The sequence below is a fragment of the Lepisosteus platostomus genome, chromosome 5, assembly GCF_059453375.1.
Source record: "Lepisosteus platostomus isolate fLepPlt1 chromosome 5, fLepPlt1.hap1, whole genome shotgun sequence".
In the NCBI taxonomy this organism is placed as follows: Eukaryota; Metazoa; Chordata; class Actinopteri; order Semionotiformes; family Lepisosteidae; genus Lepisosteus; species Lepisosteus platostomus.
The window spans coordinates 63,960,543-63,979,192 of NC_142615.1; the positions used below are offsets into that span (position 1 = coordinate 63,960,543).

At 39.7% G+C, this 18,650-nt stretch overlaps 3 non-coding genes across 3 annotated transcripts; all 3 read left to right on the forward strand.

Moving 5' to 3' along the window:
• Positions 1-185: 185 nt before the first annotated feature.
• On the forward strand, positions 186-279 carry trnai-uau (transfer RNA isoleucine (anticodon UAU)). The gene is made up of 2 exons: positions 186-223; positions 244-279. It is a non-coding gene; the product is annotated as a tRNA-Ile (tRNA).
• Positions 280-10,380: 10,101 nt separating this feature from the next.
• trnar-ucu (transfer RNA arginine (anticodon UCU)) lies at positions 10,381-10,479 on the forward strand. Its single transcript has 2 exons — positions 10,381-10,417; positions 10,444-10,479. It is a non-coding gene; the product is annotated as a tRNA-Arg (tRNA).
• A 5,554-nt stretch (positions 10,480-16,033) lies between these two features.
• trnay-gua (transfer RNA tyrosine (anticodon GUA)) lies at positions 16,034-16,121 on the forward strand. The gene is given in 2 exon segments: positions 16,034-16,070; positions 16,086-16,121. It is a non-coding gene; the product is annotated as a tRNA-Tyr (tRNA).
• Positions 16,122-18,650: the final 2,529 nt, after the last annotated feature.

The following is an 18,650-nucleotide window of genomic DNA, read 5'->3' on the forward strand; positions in this document are numbered from 1 at the left end:
GCTGATTTACTTGTCCGACCACCTCCCTCCGTCCCCCTTTGCTGTTAGCACAATTCTTTCAGTTTCTTTTCTTGTATTCTCCTTGCTATTTCAGTGTTCCCCATGTATAGATGGATCCACAACCGAAACCGTTTTCACCCTGTGTTTCTGCAGCGTCAGTCTGTATGAGGAACATCCCCTGCACAGCTCCAGTGGCGCAATCGGTCAGCGCGCGGTACTTATACAGCAGTGCACAGCGAAGTTATGCAGAGGTTGTGAGTTCAAGCCTCACCTGGAGCAGCGTCTTTAGCTACTGAAAGCAACTGTCAAGTTTAGATATTATTAGGTATCTGATGGAGATAAATTAACATCAAACGAAGAAGTAAAGGTTTACTTCGAGTCACAATCAAATAAGGCTCCACAGCTGAAACATTGTTTCCTTCTCTTTTCAGCATGGAATAAACCTTGACTTTTTCCTTTGAAGCCCATGCATTCTGACGCAGCTCCCTACTTAAATTACCATCAGCTGTGTACCTCCAGCTGACCTGTACACAAATATATGAGAGAGGTCTACTGAGACGAGAGGAGCACTGAAGACTTGAAAAAGCTCTCGAATTAGACTCTGTGTTTTTGTTGTTCCCCAGATTTGGTTTTAATGTTCTTTTTCTTTTGAAGTTGTTGCATTTGTTTTGTTTTTGTTTTTGTAGTTGTTAGACTACTACAGGGATTTACCTAGGTTCCTGGAAGACTTCTTGTTTTGTGTTTGTTGTGTTTTCGGGTTAAAATTGTTTTTTTTCTATTTATAGGACCCCACGCATTACTATGGGAGTAGATAACTTTAGTTCTTACATTGTACCTGAAATTACCACATAAACTACTACTCTGTTTCCCTTTTTTTAAAAGGCACAAGTGAAGTTTGTTTTTCCTTGCTGCTGATTGGTAGCTACAATGGGTCAATTGCAATAAACCCTTATACAATAAACTCCACTGAAATTTGTCAGCAGCTCTGTACTAAACCTGTTCTCAATTGCAACAAACCTAAAATAACAGCTGCTGCCCGTTAGATGTTACTGCATTAGGAGTCTAGCTTAAACCACCTCTTCATAGGTTTTAAGCTAGTCAGTAGCGGACTAAGCAGAACAATCGATCACATTAGAACTGTCTTGAATGTAATGGAAATAATGTACTCATTAAGTAACAAGCTTATGCACCACTTGCTTGAAAATTATTATTATATTTAACTAAAATTGCTTTCCAGACACCACAAATATTCACAATGAATGTTATCATTACACGTATTTACTAATAAAAGTGTTATTTATTAATAATTATGTATATGTTCCATGTATATTTTTATTAGTAGCTGTATTACAAGTAATGCATATACAGTCTTTATTATAGTTAGTTTTCAGTTATCCTGGGGAGGGAAGAGAATGGAAATTAAGGAAATAAAAATTTAAAGGGCTTTTAAGTCTTCAATGTGTTCTGTCATAGCTGTGTGTTGTCACATCTGGGTGTTAGTTTAGTATATTTGTTGTATTATTTATTGTGATTTAACACTACACTTGTGTTTCTCAGGAGAAAGCAGTAAGATTTTGTTTTATTTGAGGGTACAGAAAATTGTATTGTACGCCCAAATGTAAGGTTACGTTAAGAAAACATTATTGTTACCTTTTGCAACGTTATTTATTTAAGACGGTTCTTCAGAATAGTGTCCCTTACGTATCTGTGACTGTGGTCCAACAATAACGGTGCTGAAATAGCCGGAATGTGTGGGAAGAAGATGGAGATGGAACAGGAGGCTTATTCAGTCGATAGAAAGGTTGTGTAAGACTGAACACACTACGGTTATGGTACTGGGTTTAAGAACATTACGATCCTACAGTCTCCTGATCCGTAATCAGATGCGTTATCCAGTGCACCACTGGCCCTTGTACCGCATTCCTCAAGTGCACCACTGTGAGCTTGCGCCGTTACAATAATACATCGCCCCAGTCCAAATTTTCTCAATTAGGTGCACGTTTTCTATGTGTATTTAGTTAATAAGTCTTTCATTTTGTCTGTTTTAAAAATTGCATCTCTTTAAAACAGACAAACGAGTTTATGTGTTGTGCTGAAATTCACACATGAGGGCAATCAAACGAAAGAAATCACAGAAAAGATATCGCGCTTAAAAAGAAATCAGAGTGGAGACGCTGGTGATAGAAAACAGAGCTTCATACGATGCATGAGATGCTTTACCTCTGAACTAAACTTAGCTCTTTAATCGTGTTAGGAAGAGTGTATAGTCAACAGTGTACATTTTAAAAATCTAAGCAAGATAATGAGACACGAAGTGAATTTGGAACACGAGCCTCTCCTTCATTGTTTAATGAGCTTTTGATGAACATCTAAGTGAAAGACAAATTCACTATTTTCACTTTGTGATTAAAAAACACTTTTATCACACGTTAAGCACTCCTGATGGTGTCGAATAGTTCTCTTTTCTACCCTCATCATTTGAGGATCCCCAGCTAAAATATCTTTTTAAACTACAACAAAATTGCAATATTTTGAATACTATTTAAGTTTACATAGTCACATTCCCAGTGATATTGACTTAGGCGCTCAACTATTAACTTCTTGTAGTTTGACTTTAGCCAAAAGTTTGAAATCTCTGCAACTATCAGGATGCTTAAGGACATCCAAAGAAACCCCATCACATTTAGGGGAGACGGTGTTGAGGTCCGATTAATTTGAAATGCGTCTCTGGGGACTTTTGATTTACCAACGTTATGTTTAACTGAAGGATATGCGGACTGACTGTGCCATAAAAACTAACGCACACATCACCTTTTTTCTACATTCACAGGTTTTTGGCTAAAGACAAAAAAATCGTTTTTGTTTCCTTGCCAGCTGGCAGTAATTCCTCTGCACTGACAAAACAGATGAGTATTTTATCTTTCGCAATTTGTATGGATTTTTTTAAAAACAAGTTGTTCCAAAAATTAAATGAACACTTCCATTAAATTTAATGTAGAAGGATGTTGCTTTCCATAATGATAAACTGTGTGGCAAGACAGGCACCACTGAGACTCAACCCCAGGATCTCCTGTTTACTAGGCAGGCACTCTAACCAACTAAGCCACAGCATTCTCACATCCTAGTGTTAATTCTGCATCAGCAGGGTCAGCTTGTCGGCACGCCTGTCTCCATTTGGTGGTTTGAGCTGACGTTGCCATGACGTTGCCATTAAATGCGACCGAGAATACTCCAACCGGCGTGCCGCTATGCCTGCCGTCGGAGAACTAAGCCATGGCACTGGCATCAGATATCCCTTTTACAGCCACTTGGACACATCTCAATTGCTCTGAGACACCTGCATTCAGTGTGCGCTGAGCCTGCTCGCTGAGCAAGTGACGAGAAATGGCTTATGTCCAAGGAGTTCAATATGCTTTTTATGTTCAATGGGGTGTCCACTACAGCTAACACTGAAGCGCAGCACAGGCTCTGTGGTTTGACATCTCACAAGGTAAATGTTGAAATTGTAGGTGGAAGAGGAAAATTACCCTTGAGTATGGGGAAAGAGGCAACTCATGTCCGGAGGGGGCTGAAGTGTGTATGGAGGTGGCCTAGTGGTTAAGGCAATCTCCTCTTAATACATGATACTCTGCACAAGTAGGTTTGAACCCCATTCTCCTCGAGGAAGGGCTTTGACACATTTTGACCTTTTTAATCTTGGTGTGCTTTCGTTTTGTTTCTTCGCTCCTGTCCTACAGCAGTAATATTTCTATAGGTGTATGATCATGGTAGGCTGACAGCAGGAACACGTGGCCCACAAGCAGTGACAATATCAGAGGTGTCTGCAGTGTGTTGGTTTGTAAGCAACGATAAAATAACTTGACATGGAAGCAGGTGTGCCTGCATTAATACAGCTCCATCGAGAGGAAAAAGTAACACAAGAACCGACATAAATTCAACAGCACGTTTCTGCAGCTGAAAACAGAACATACTCCACGTGATGACTGAGCTCACAACCTCGGTATAACTCCACTATAAAAGCACCACAACCTGACCAATTGCGCTACTGGAGCAGCACAGCACAGTAGCACATTTTCCTCAGTGCACTCAAACAGTGCTTCTTCCCTAGCCTACCAGCTTCAAGACTTTTTTAAATTGATCAAAGATTCATTGGAAAAGGTTTGTTGATGGGTCAGGTGGGAATCACACCCAGATTCACTGCTTGCAAGGCAGCTATGTTCATCATTATACCCAGGACTGGCGCCAGGGGAATGATCTGTAGGGGGTCTTTAATCCTGAGGGGGGTAGTGATATTTCGGTTTAAATGGAGCCATTGCAACCATCCAAGTGAATTCTCGCAAGCATGCCACTGATTAGTATTTCATGTTAGAAGATAACGACAAGCAATCTGGTATTTAGTGATGAAGATCAGTTCCACGTTCATCAGAACTCACGTGATTATTTTTGCCTGGAGCATCAACCATATGTGTTCATTTTTGCAACAACATCAACGGTAACGAGGTTCTGAATCATTAAGAAATCATTGTAAAACCAACAGAAAGTAGAAACTTCTATAACTACAGTCCTAGTTATATAACGATTGTAAGTATAAGGATAAACTACTGCAAGGCATTGGTCCACCTGAGCAAATAAGGTCATAATAATGTTGACACCCCAAAACATAGACACTATGTAACGTGCTGTTCCTGGACAGATAGCCCTCCTGCACATTAAACAGTCTGATGTAGTAACTGTGAATTCGGGGTTAGTCTAGTTATCTGACCATTGACAATTTATCCAAAACTGAGGGGGGTGGGACTGTTCAGTTGAGGGGGCGATTTTGGCATGCCAGTAACATTTTGACAAAACGTCCAAGAGTTACGAAAACACTTACTTTGTGTATAAGGTACATTGTGTACACACTGTAAGTTCAGAACGCGAGAAATACTGCTCAATATGGGATCCTGTCCAGGAATATCAGGGCTGTAAGGGGGTCAGATCTATAGATGTAGTAAACACATTAGTGGAGACAGTGTGTCTGCCCTCTGTGTGAGAGCCAGACAGGAAAAATAATCTGTGGTCTGGGAAGAAGAGACCCTCGTTGGAAGAGCGGTGCTTCTCACAGGAGAGAATGAAAAAAAATATTTTTCTCCTTGGGGGAATTAAAAGCACTTATGGGGAGTGGTGTGATGGTAGTGCATCTGATACCACATCAAAAGGTTGTGTGTTCAAATCATGTTGAGATCGGATGATGTATGTTCAGGTTCAGCTGGTGCCGAACCCAGGAATTAGACCATGCCGTTTGGTTTTATCTGTACACCACATAGATAATCTAAATGAAATAACAGAGCAGTACAGGACACGCATTCAGGAAATTACACAGCAAGTCATTTTGAACATGACAAGAGAAAAGGCACACTGCACATCCGTGAAACATCACGTCCGACTTTAGAGACAGTTACATCACAGAATGGAAGTTTCAGGCCCCTTTTTCATTACAGGTTCAAACTAACCTGAAAGTTACAGAGTTTTAGGTCACTTTTGTATTTAAATGTGTCTGAAGCCTATAAATATAATTTGCCCTTTTTTAAATTGTGGATGAAATCCAATCCCATGTACCAAGACCTTACAGTATATTCATGTTAATTAAAATGACTAATGCTATTGGACATTAGCTGGTGCTTTTTGTAACGATTTGCTATTTCATGCTGGAAAGAAGGAAACCTGACCAACGTTTGCTTTCAGGTGCGGTTCATTCACATAATGGACTTCTATTTCTGAGTAGCCTGATTTAAAAACACACGAACCCGGTAGAAGTCGAACCTCCAATCTCATGATGCAAAATCAGACGCGTTATCCATGAAACCACTGGCCAATCATGTAACTGAATTGCACCATGGTGAGTTCAGCACTGCAACTAGTAATTACTAGTAATAGTAATAATCCCATCCTAAATTTCTAAGTGAGAAACGTGTTTTCTACATTTTTATCAGTTTTAAAATATCATCTCTTTAATACAGACAAAGGGTTTGTGTTTCACTTTGAAATTCTGATTGATTTAGAATTCAAAGAAAAAGATGCTTTCTTCAACAACGCAGTGCAATTATGACATCTTTCACTCTACTTCTCTCTTGTAGTAAAGCAGACCTTGCAGTGTGAGCATTTACTCTAGTAAATTAGGTCATGTATCATGTTAAATCACTTCTTCAAAACAAAACATTCCTGGTGCACGTTTTCTCCATGAAAAAAATACATTTTTCCCTTACATGATTTCTCTTTTTTTTTCCATCAGAGTACAGAAAGAAGAAAAAAGGGAAAAGCAGTGTCGCAAAAAAACTCCATCGCCCTTGGGAGATGTCAAGCTCATCGGATATGAAAAGTGCCCAATAAAAGCAATTTCTTTTCATTTATCTTAGCGTCAGGGCTGCTATTGTGTGTAGAGGAGGCAACTTGCTCAGCCAGCAGACTCACCGCTTACTGAATACAGGTATGTTTTGAGTGTCATGCTGATCGTCTTATAAATGCAAAAGAAACTTTTAAAGCTGATAAAGTTTTCCATTGTAATTTGCATGTAGCTACAACGTCCCTGGAAGAGAGATTTTATCAGTTGCACGTAATCAGTATTTTTTACTTTTTGTTTAGTACTGGAAATATATTTTTTTTTAATTTTTCTAAAGAAGATCTCAAGAAGTATTGCCAGGACCTACCTTTAGCATTCAATAGCGATATTAATGGATCAGAAATGTAAGGTAAATTGGTGATCTGAGCCAAAATAGTCCTTACACGCCTCCTGGAACAGTGTTCATATTCATAGCAAGTTATATTCTTTTTCAACCCCAAACGTTGCTATTGCATTAAGCTTTGTGTGACCATTAGAGGTTTCGGTAGCTTCTGGAGAGCGCACTTTTCCAAACTGAAACCTATAAGAACATTATTCAAGACGCACCATGTCCCAGAATCATTCATCGGGACTAGGATTAATATCAATGGAAAGTACTTCAAAATAAAAGATTTAACTGAAATATTAAAAGAGTAGGAAAGCATTTAAAGTAGAAAAAAATCAGTTCAGATGATATTTAATTTTTTGAGAAATGGGCACATACATCAGCTCAGTGAGCAGTGCGAGGTGCTCTTCTGGAGATGATGTTAAATTAGTTAAAATCATGTGATAGTTAAAAAAGCTTAATACTTAGTTAAACAGCCAGCACAAATGGTTGCGTTTGTGATTATGTCACTTCTCTACTACAGCAGCGTCGGTAAAAGACCCTCTGAAAGCAGTAAGGCTCTGCACAGCTGAATTCGTTGCTATTTGGAGAAATCCACAAACTCGTGTTTTTCATGTGCTTTAAAAGACAGCCATACTCACCGACAAAATAAAGACACTGCTGCTGATTTTTTCCGAAGCACAGTTGACCTTTCTGAGCCAATTGATGAAGCTCACCCAATGAATACTATAGCAGAAGGTGGAGGAAAGTGCAACTTTGTAACTATCACAACCACAGGAACAACTGCAAGAAGTAGAATCAATTTCCCATCGAATGGTGGTGTTGTCTGAGGTACGCGATGTGAGCGTGTGCAGAGAATCCCACAATCTTTTCAAAACTTGGACAAAGTATTTCTGATGGAGCGCTGTGCGCAAAGATTGAATAAGCTTTGCTCCTGCCAATGATTCTGCGTGAAAAAGCACAGCATTCAAGTTTCACAGACAAATGCACCATGCCTACTGTAGCGGCGAGGCTTATTAATAAGAAAGAATTAAGTGTTCTGAGCCTTCCCAAATGAGGCCCCATTTCTGTGTTCATCTCTGTGGTGCAGCCACAGAGAAACTATTCATGCAGGCTGATTTAAGGTTCCTGATAAGGACAGCTCCCAAAGGGGATGCACTTAGCTAAGCCTGGCTATCATGATCAATGGTCATCCATTGGTGCCTATCTGTCTAGGGAGTGCCAGTTGGACATCTGGACTGCATTCCTAAGTGTCAGGAGTAAGTGACTCATATTTCACCTTGATCAACCAATCAGGGGCTGGTAGGGCCGAGTAACCCACGTGGGACTCTGATGCCCATGGAACTTTCAGCCAATCAACGAGCTGAAGTTCCTCCAGGTAAAAACAGGCAACACAGAGAGCCTGAGAGATTCAGTAAGATTCAGGGAGATTCAGTAAGATTCTGGAGAGGATTCTGTGGACTGTTCTAAAGGGAATTCAAAGGAGAATTCCAGGGCAGGACGGCCCAGGAGCAGAAGGCTCCCAAGGGCAGGACATTCTCGCAGCGTGCCTCCTGACCATCCTGAGACTCAGCTCGGACAACCACGGAACGGCCAGTGTGTCCGAGTGCCAGAACTTTCCTTTGTTCTAAGAGTCTAGAGCGGAGGTTGCCAGAGAGTAACCAGCAGCAGGCCTCGTGAACAGGTCGGAACTGTGGACAGCTGAATCACTATTCAGAACTAGCTCTTCATCAGGAACGAACCGGTCCTCTTCCTGACTTTCTGGGACCCACAGTCATCTTTTCTCCTGTGCACAAACTTTGCTAGTTAAAGCCAACAGTGAGCATCAGCAGTGCACCGTCACAAGCCGCACAGCACAGCCTGGCACCGAGCCAGAGAGCGCGGATTGGACAGCAACAGCCTGCAACTGTTTGTTTGTGCCCGCAGGAGATCTGAATCCCCAGAAATTGGATGAGTATTCAACTTCACTGCATTACAGCTCGAGAATTCCATTGTTATCCAAACCAGTTGATATCAATTTAATTCCTAAGAGTTATGTACTTGTTTTGAGTATCTAATGTAGAAGTTGTAACCAAGTTCACTTTACGAAACGGTCTTAATGAATGATATACTGAACGTATGTCCTCTTGATATGTGTAACACTTTGTAACTGATTGAATATATATCTTTTGTATTCTGATAACCCTCTCGATAAGATCTGTTAGGTTTACATGCATATTCTATGTATTAATAAATGTATCCTCGTGTATTAGCACCTGTGTGTGTGCGTTGTTTGAGTTATGTCGCATGGTTGGACTCTAAAGCCATCAAAAGAATCAACTTTGTGATTTACTGCTACAATAAATAATTGTCTCAGTAAATGCCCAAACCCTACAGAACTGGTGCCTTCAGAGAGCCACTACAGTTACATATTTGGCGTCCCTGAACGGCCAGTTTTTCTTACACTACAGAACCAATTTTAAAAACAATTGCGGCACACTACGATTCACACTGACTCAAAAGTGATCACGGCAGATGTTGTTCCCTGCATAATGCTGAAGGGACCAAAGAGCATTGCTGTTGGGAACACAAAATGAGTTTTTTTTATGCCTTGATGTTAAGCTGACAAAGACTATCTTGAAACACCTAGTTCAGTCTCTCGACAGACTGCCAAGCAAAGCTTTTACCCATTGACGTCGCAATAGAAGGAAGGTCTTAACCCACCAACACTTAGCAGTGGCAAGATTCAAACCTAACCCAGCGAAGAAAATGGAGCACAAACCCAGCACTTAGACCACCCAGCCACACTCCTTACACCTTACTCTCTTGAGAACGTCGGGTGGGTTCAGCTCTTGTTGTGCGACGCGTGGAAATGACTGCATCTTCATTTTCCGAGATGTTTCCTATCACATCTTTGTCAGCTCTGAATAAAGTGCTTCTTTGGAGCAGGCTTCAGACCTTTTATTTTATTTATAAAGGAGGGCCATTCAGAAACATGTAATTCCTGTTTTAGAAATGCTTTGGGCGGTGTGTTTTATATAATGCACAAACAGTATTCTGATTGTATACTGTAGACCTGTGTAGCAATCATACTGGACGTGACTGGGATTCTGAAATGTTTCTTGAAAAGGTATTCAGGGCTGCTTGAATCTATAATAAAAAAGTGACCCGAAACTTCCAACCTTCCAATCACTGATGTCGCTCTCCCTAAACCTGTACGGGATGTTTTGCTGATGTGCAGTGTGCCTTTACTCCTGTATTAAAAACGACCTCTGTTGTTGGGCGGAGTTGAAGGAGAACTTACTGCACAGAAAAAGTACGTAACGATAAAATATTTCTGCGCGTGAAACACATCAATCGTTCAGCATTTCTAAAATGTTTAATTGAATTGACAAAGAAATCCTCTCCTTAAACTTCGAAAAGGATTATCTGTTGAGCCAGCAGGCGTAACACTGCAGTTGCCGGTTTCTCACAGGTGGTTGAAGTTGTGGATAACATTTAGCAGGTTTGGCACCATGGCTTAGCTGGTTAAGACGCCTCACTAAAAACCAGGAGACCCTGGGTGTGAATCCCAGCGGTATCTATTCGTAGACAACAGGCCACTCATTGTCAATATTTATGGAGCTTAATTTAAAGACAACGGGAGAAGCATGAGTTACAGCTTTCTGTAGCTGTTTTATATAGCGATGCATCGGTTGGCTCTGTGGCGCAATGGAGAGCGCATTGGACTTCTAGGCTTTGACTTTGATAGAATGAAGTCATTCAAAGGTTGTGGGTTCGAGTCCCACCAGAGTCATGTATCATTCTGATTCAACCTTTCAAAATCCTCTAGGGATCAGTGTTGATCAAGTCAAATAAAGGACTTCTTAAGAGTCCACAGTTGAAAATGAACCAGCAGCCACAAGAAAGAAATTAGCACTGGACTGTGATCACATTACTCCTGTCCTGGACTCCTTGCACTGGCTTCCTGTCAACTTCAAAATCCTCATGCTCACCTATAAGGCTCTCCATGGCTTGACACCACAGTACCTGTCTGGGTTATCGCCCTACTCCCCACCTCACAACCTTCGCTCTTCTAATTCTGGTCTCCTATCTGTCCCCCAGTCCATCTACACTCTATGGGTGACAGGGCCTTCTCCTGTTTTGTACCAAAGCTCTAGATCTTTATTCCCAAGGATATCAGAGAGTCACCTTCTCTAAACGCCTTCAAATCCAGACTCAAAACCCTCTTCTTTAGAAGAGCCTTTAATGAACTATTCTTTACCCCTCCGTTCCTACTGTATTTAATACCACCACCTATTGTCTCCTCTAACTGTGTATTCTCATCCTGCTTATCTTGTGTATTTTTTAACTTTATTGGTTTCATTCTGTAAAGCACTTTGAAAAGCCACCTTTAAAGGCACTATATAATGTATAGATTATTATTATTAATAATAATAATGAACAGCGCATTTAACACTGAGCACATGCGGTCCTTCTTTGCAAAGGATTGCAAAAGCTGGGAATTAGCCTTTCACTCGTGTTGTTGAAGACCGTATCCTGGCTTTGTTGCAGGAAATGTCTGGATGCCATCACCGGATCAAGGAGAGGATCAGGGTTTTGGGAAGTCTTTTTGATGCCTGACACTGTGTGTTTCCTGGTTGTAACGGGTGTCATTCTGGACCTAAACAACAGAGAACACCGTTGAAATAGCTGAACTGCCTAGCGGACACTTTGTCGCCTTCTTCTGACCTGTATTTAATGCGATTCTCTGAAAACTTGGCACGTTATATCTGTGCTACCTTTATGGAGGGCACACTCATAAGAATCATAGATTCGATCACAAGCATCTAAAAATGAGCCTGAGAAAATGACATCACGCTATGAGGCTGAATGGCACAAATTCTCCTGTTACTTCTGCAGCAAATGTGTGTTTTTTGCTTCTTATTTGGCAGCAGTGGGATTCCAACTCACACCCCCAAAGAGACTAGAGCTTTAATCTAGCTCTAAATTAAAAACTAGGTGACTTGTAATGGCTGGTAGGAGAGGAAAGGTATAAATGCTTCTTTTTTGGACAAAGTCTTTATCTTTTTTTTCACCAGTTGTTTTGATCAAATTATTGTAACGCAGTGCCATATTAAGGTATAATATGTACATGAACGTCATGTCTGAGTCGATGATGGCAGCTGAGTATCGCTGGAGGACAGTTCATCATGAGTGGGTAAGCCTGCATAATGAGGGAGAAGAGATCGGCCTCTCTGATGCAGTGTCCAGTGACACTAACCTTCTGTCCTACTGTTCTCTGCTAATGTAGATGGTGAATGTTTATTTAGGTGAATGTAAGGTTTCATTCTTGTAAAATATTTCCGAGCACTTTTTTTGTTGCTGAAAATTAATCCTGAGCATTTGAATGAATTCCGATATTGTCACCTAATTCCATACATTGTTTCATCAAACTAGAACATTTAGAGGAGGTCAATTGCATTTATGAATTGCATAGTGATAGTATTTCTTTCCATTTAAATACTTCAGTCAAAAATGTAGAGAAGGTGCTCCTGTTTTCACCATTATAAGAACTGTGATGCACCAGTAATATTTACTCTCATAAAAGTATTGTAATTGTATTGTTCTGTTCTGTAACAATCTTGAGTGACACAAACCTTCTGTTTTACTGCACTACACTTCTCCAGAGGCCAGTTCAGCACACAAGGATCCTCAGTCAAACAAACACTGCAATCGCTTGATAAACGCTATTTCTCATCCTTTCTCTTAGTGTCGGTGCTACTATTGTATGCAAAGGAGGCGACTTGACAATGAAGAGAGTCTTCATGAAGGTGTGTGTCGGCAAGCTCTCCACTGTCAATTGACTGGGCTTGTGAAGAAATCAATCTCATTCAACAACCATACAAATTGCACAGCTTAAGGCACATGAAGCGAAATCTGTGAGCTGATTGACACAAAACAATGTCACTTCACATTATCTGCAAAGTTGTTTTGCTTGTCTGACCACCTCTTCCTACTTTACAGTGAGCACATATATTTCAGTTCCTTTCTCCCATGTGGAGATGTATCCACTGCCAAAACTGCTGTCTGATTATTTAAATTATCTGTAAAACTGTTACATGACTTCATCTAATTGTAAATTTATAAGACGGTCTGTGAGACATTTGTGAGAGTAGCTGAATCCCAGGGCTGGTATGGAATCACACACAGGCGGGTCTTCTGTGTGATCTGAGTCCCACTGCTCAGAGCTACAGACTGGTCAAATGGTCACTATTGTAGACACGACCATCGGACCATAGGCTACAAATAATCAATATACCGATCATAGTGTCACTACTGTTGTTTATTACATAAATACTGTATATAAATAATAAGATAATTCCACACTCATAAAACATTTATAAACATTTTGGGAGGCTGACATACAGTAAAGAAAGTAATACTGAAGAGTTTGGAAGTCCTGGAAAGCGTTAATAGATCCTTCTTGCTTTCGACCTGGAACAGAGCCCACAACTGCCAGATCAGTGACCCCTGAGCCCAGTTCACAGAGAGGAGAACCAGGAGCTCTTCTATGTCTCTAAGAGGGCTGGGAGGAAAGATAAAAGGGGGAAATGTGACATGAGTCCAGGCTGTTCTGTCTGATATTGTTCATGTAGCAGCACTGATTGTCTGAATATCTTCTGGTTCTGGATTGTGAGGATAGAGAGCAGTACGGAGTTGAGATCCTGTCTGAGTGTGAGTCTGAGCTGTGAATCTCACTGAGAAGAGAATAATGATTTTTTATTCTGCCTGAGAATTTTTTTCTTTTCCAAGTGGTGTTACATCCCCTTCAGATACTCTACACAGACTGCCAGAGAGAAGAGGATAGAGAGATGGACAGATAAGAGCACACACAGCAAGAGACACCGACGTCTTGATTTACTTTGAAGCAAGTGTTAATTTCTTTTCTGGAACAAGTTGTTTCTGAACTTCAAGAAATTCATACAACTTCTGAAAGATAAAATACAAATCTTGCTTCTCAGGACAGAAGAAATGCTTCCAAAAAATGCCAGTGATTTTTTCTCCTTTTAACGAAAAGTGGAGAAAAACAACAGCAGTGCAACTCCGTCGGCTTGATTTAGCTTAATACAAGTATTCACTTCCTTTTCTGTAGATTACAGCCTGCGAAAGATGAAATGAACTTCTTGGTTACTCTTAGTCAGTGCAGAAGAAATACTGCCAGCTGGCAGGAAAATGACAGTATTTTATTTTCTTTAACTACAAACATGTGAGTTGTGAAAAGCAACGGGAATGTGTCCCTGTGCAGCTGTTAAACAAAGGGCTGGTGGGTCAAACGTACTCAGGGACGTGCTTCAGATTGTGATGATGTAAACAAAATCTCCGCTAAAAATTGAAGGGATTTCTTCGCAAACCCTCTTGAATGTGGCAGGAAATCTTTGTGTTTTACTCGTGTGCAACTACAACAAGTAAACAAATAAGTACCTAAGTCAATGTCCAAGAAAACCATCTTCACGTGTGGAATTTTTCTTTAACTGGCTGTTGGGAGAATTCATTTATACACCCGTTGTATCCTTAGCAAAAATATTTTAAAATTAGAACACAGATTTGTTGGAGAACTTGACAATCCTTGACAATCATTATTAAATGAGCATTATACAAATGTGCGTTGATATTTTTAATATGTACCTTAATTGTAATATATATATATACATAATTGCTTTGATATGGATGTTCATTTGAAGGAATTGAGGAAACTATGAAGGATCGCAGAACAACCAAAGATACATTTGGGCATCTGCTATTGGTAAAGATGAAAGAGTACCTTAAGTGTGAAGCTTTCATACACACGAGAGAAAAAAACAGTTTTAATGCACTTCATTAAACTGATGGTATGCTTATCAATCGTGCATAAAGTGTACATAGCAGAGGATGGTTTCGATCCATCGACCTCTGGGTTATGGGCCCAGCACGCTTCCGCTGTGCCACTCTGCTGACAGCTGCTATAATGTGATTCAACACAACTGCTCTATCTTTGCTTTCTAAAAGTGCGCCCGAGATGAAAAGTCTAAACGGTAAACGCAGACGTCACTTTGAGCACTTGGTCTTTTATAGCACAAATCATCACCCGCTGCTCTACATGGGCGTGTCTTCAATATCGTTGAGAACCAAACCTTCTGCTTTCCGAGGCAACTGATTCTTTCGTCGTTAATTCCCAAATCTTCAATGAGAATCAGTGAAACGAAAATCAAACACATGTACACACTCGCGTCCTAACCTGAAAGAAAAATCTACACCCACTTTATAATACTGAAAATGATTCAGGAAGTACAGCAAAGTTCTAAAACCAGCGAATGCATCTGCATACAGTACATAAAATGTCAATTTTTCAAAAGTAAAATCTTCAGCTTTGAAAGATTACCATCCATATATTTTCGTTTTTCTCTTTTTTTACATAACACGCTTTCGAGAAACAAACTGTCTTTTAATTAAGGTTTCATTAGAAAATGTGTATCTTGGTTTGCCAAGTTAAAATCGGCACATCCCAGTGGGCAAAAGATGTAGAATATACGACTATTGAACGCATACCAGACGTGTAACTGTGCTCCGTAACTGGTCTAGAATGAAATTGATTATATGTTTATTATACATAAATGGTTGTAGTTCTATTATACGGATAAATTTAGAAGACTACTATACATATATAGTTAAAGGTCTATTATACATCAAAGAAAGATTTTTATAGGTGTAGAAACTAGTAAATAAAGCCAATGATTTATTTTAGAAATTTATTCTTAAAATATACAACTATTCACACCTGAAAAATATGTAGTTCAAATTATACATTATATACAATATTGTAATCAACAAATGTCTAACCATCATAAAAAACACAACTAGTAAACTTCAGTTACAAATTCTAGTAACATGGCAATATATATATATAGTAATGACAAACACAAACTAATTACATGAACACGCTAATATTTAACTCAAAACCACATTTCGAAACTTCTTTATTTCCACGAAAATATTATTAATGTAGCACAAACGCTACTTTCTAATAAAGACAGAAAGAAACTATTTGTTTTGTGTCTCATGGTGATCCTCCTCTCGATACTAATGACATGTTTAATATGATCCCTCGAGAAAAAAAAGGAGTCAATTTCCGCCTGGAATGATTGATGCCCCATCAAACATTTTGTAATATCCCTGGAAGTTTATACAGTAGAATCCTGGTTCGTGGCTTAAATTCAAGGTAAACAAGACTAAGGAAACGAGTTGGAAACTTGATGTCGAAGTGGGATTTAAATCACCCGGAACATTTCACTACATTGGGCAGTATGTGCTAGGGAGCATTGCTTGACATCCCTTCGATAGCTCAGTTGGTAGAGCGGAGGACTGTAGTGGAGTCATTAGGGAATCCTAAGGTCGCTGGTTCGATTCCGGCTCGAAGGAAGGTGCTTTTTGTGTACTTTAATCAAAGAGTTAAAAAAGCGAATCTGTTTCATTCAGACATTTATCAAAAGTTCAATAAACGACGAAGTAGAGGTTCCTGTTCCGAATTCAGCCCACGTCTGATTGTCTTGTTTCGGCCAAGATCCGATCTTTGAATTAAGGGACTACTCTGTCTGCTTTGTAATTCAAAAATACATACAAATGTCAAGTTTTTTGTAGATATAAAGGTGTTCTCTGTTTTCAAAGGATAGGTACTTAATTGGCATAATGATTTGGTATTGATTTTGTATCGTTGTATTATGAAGTTTGTGCTTTCTGTGTTTTTATCGTATTGTGAACTTATTTTTTAAACAAATGCTTACAAAGGCAAACAGGGCACACATCTGTTTATACCAGTGGTGAATTGTACATTTGTACAAGCTACTGTGCACTTCTGGGAGTATAACAGGTTCGATATAAAGTGGCAAAAATATAAAAGGGGAATATACCCCAGACTGCGTATAAGCTCTCGTTGTGACTGTTGTTTTATTTTTAGATAAAAATGGCGTACTGTGCACGAAATGTTGCAGAAACACAATTTGATATTTTAATAATTATTATTTTAATAATTTGATCAAATTGAGGCCCAGGATCCAAATCTTCAGTTCTGATTTTTTTAAGTGATATCTTTCCTTCCTGTCGTGGAAGTCACACGATGTGAGCAATTGTTTTTTTTACGTTGCGATCCAAAGATCCTCAGGCGCACTGTAACCAAACCAGGATGGATTCTGCTCGGAGCCGGACTGAGCTCATTCTCACTCCCTGTGCTAAAAACAGAATTAGCTCTTCCCCGAACATCGTCTACAGCTGCTGGATGGTGCTCTGCGTCTTACTGCTCTGGCAATTACTTTGACGAAAGACAGATCACTTGTGCGCTTTTAACCTTCTCGCAGCTACAGCTATAGCCCTGAAAAAAGCATTAGCTTTATCAGTTTTTACATTAATCTATTTTGAATCAAAGTTTGATATTTTTTTATTGCATTTTACATTACAATTATAATAATAATAATTATTATTATTATTACACACACTTATATAGCGCTGTTCTGGATACTCCACTCAATGCGCTTTACAGGTAATGGGGACTCCCCTCCACCACCACCATTCTCCTGAATGATCACAGAGAGTCAGGACCTCGGTTTTACATCTCAGCCGAAGGACGGCACCTGTTTACAGTTTAGTGTCCCCTTCATTGTATTGGGGTATTAGGACCCGCATGGACCGCAGGGTGTGCGTCAAGCGACAGAAACCAGACGTGTGTCGGGCTCGGCTGCGAGCAGGACAATGACATCACAGGGACAAAGTAGAGGAAATCAAAAGGGTTCTATAAAAGACCTGTGTAAGCTGTTGGTTTGCAGTCTGGACTCTAAATCCTCCGATCCGATTTTAAATTTCTCTAATACCTGAGCTGCGGCTTCTTCCGAGTATTTATTCGTATACTTATTATGTGTAAGTGTATAGATGAAACCTTTCATATATTGTTCAGTTTAAATCAAAATGCTTTACTAATACAAGAGAGAAGTATAGTATGAAGGATGTGACAAATCTATGATTTCTTGGAACAAAACGGTTTTTATTTGCATTCGAAATGAAGCGGAATTTTAGCGGGACACACAAACCCTTTGTCCTTTTTAGAGTTTTTAGAGTGAACAGACATAAATGTAGAAAACGTGTTTTTTAGCACTACAATAGCAGGGTCAGTGGCATAATGAATAACGCGTCAGGCCTCGCGTCAGAAAATTATAAGTTGGACTGCCGTCTGGCTTGTTGCGTTTATACCACTTACGTTGTTTTATATAAATGAACTCCACCTGAAAGCTATAGAAAACACTTTGGGTAAGTTGTCTGCAGCCTCATGCGAATTTCGACAACTTACCCAAAACACTGTACTGTCTGGAGATCAGCTCCAGCTCTGAACTCAATTGCAATGAAAAACCATGCGTAACAAAACTGGAGAACAGCTGAACTTGTGTTCAGTTCGGTGATGAGGGATCAGAACTGTCCTTGTTGTAATTAGCACGAACTGCACAGGCTCTGAATCAGACCATGTCAATTAGTCTGATCAATGTAGGACACGTTAATGTAGAATTATTAAAAGGTTTATTAGTTAGTTAGTTCAGGTTTACCCACCTGAACTAATGTAGAATTATTACTTGGTCTGTCTCTTGTTTGTATATAAATGAATGTCTCTGACAACTTAATGTTAGTTTTACGATGTAGGTCAGGCGTTGACATATGCACGAGTATACTAAATGTCTCACTCCTGATTCAACTCATGTTCTATAGGAGATTGGCGATTCCTCCTGTTTCTCATACAACCATATCAGAACAGAAGCCCATTTCACCCAGCTCTGATTCAAGATCGACTTGCATCTTTATCCCTTTTTTGTTCGTGATCATTATTTTCTTTAGTTATGATCAATATTGAACTTTTTCTAAGTGAAATGACAATAATCAAACATGCAGGCAGATTTTTGAAAAGTATTCGGA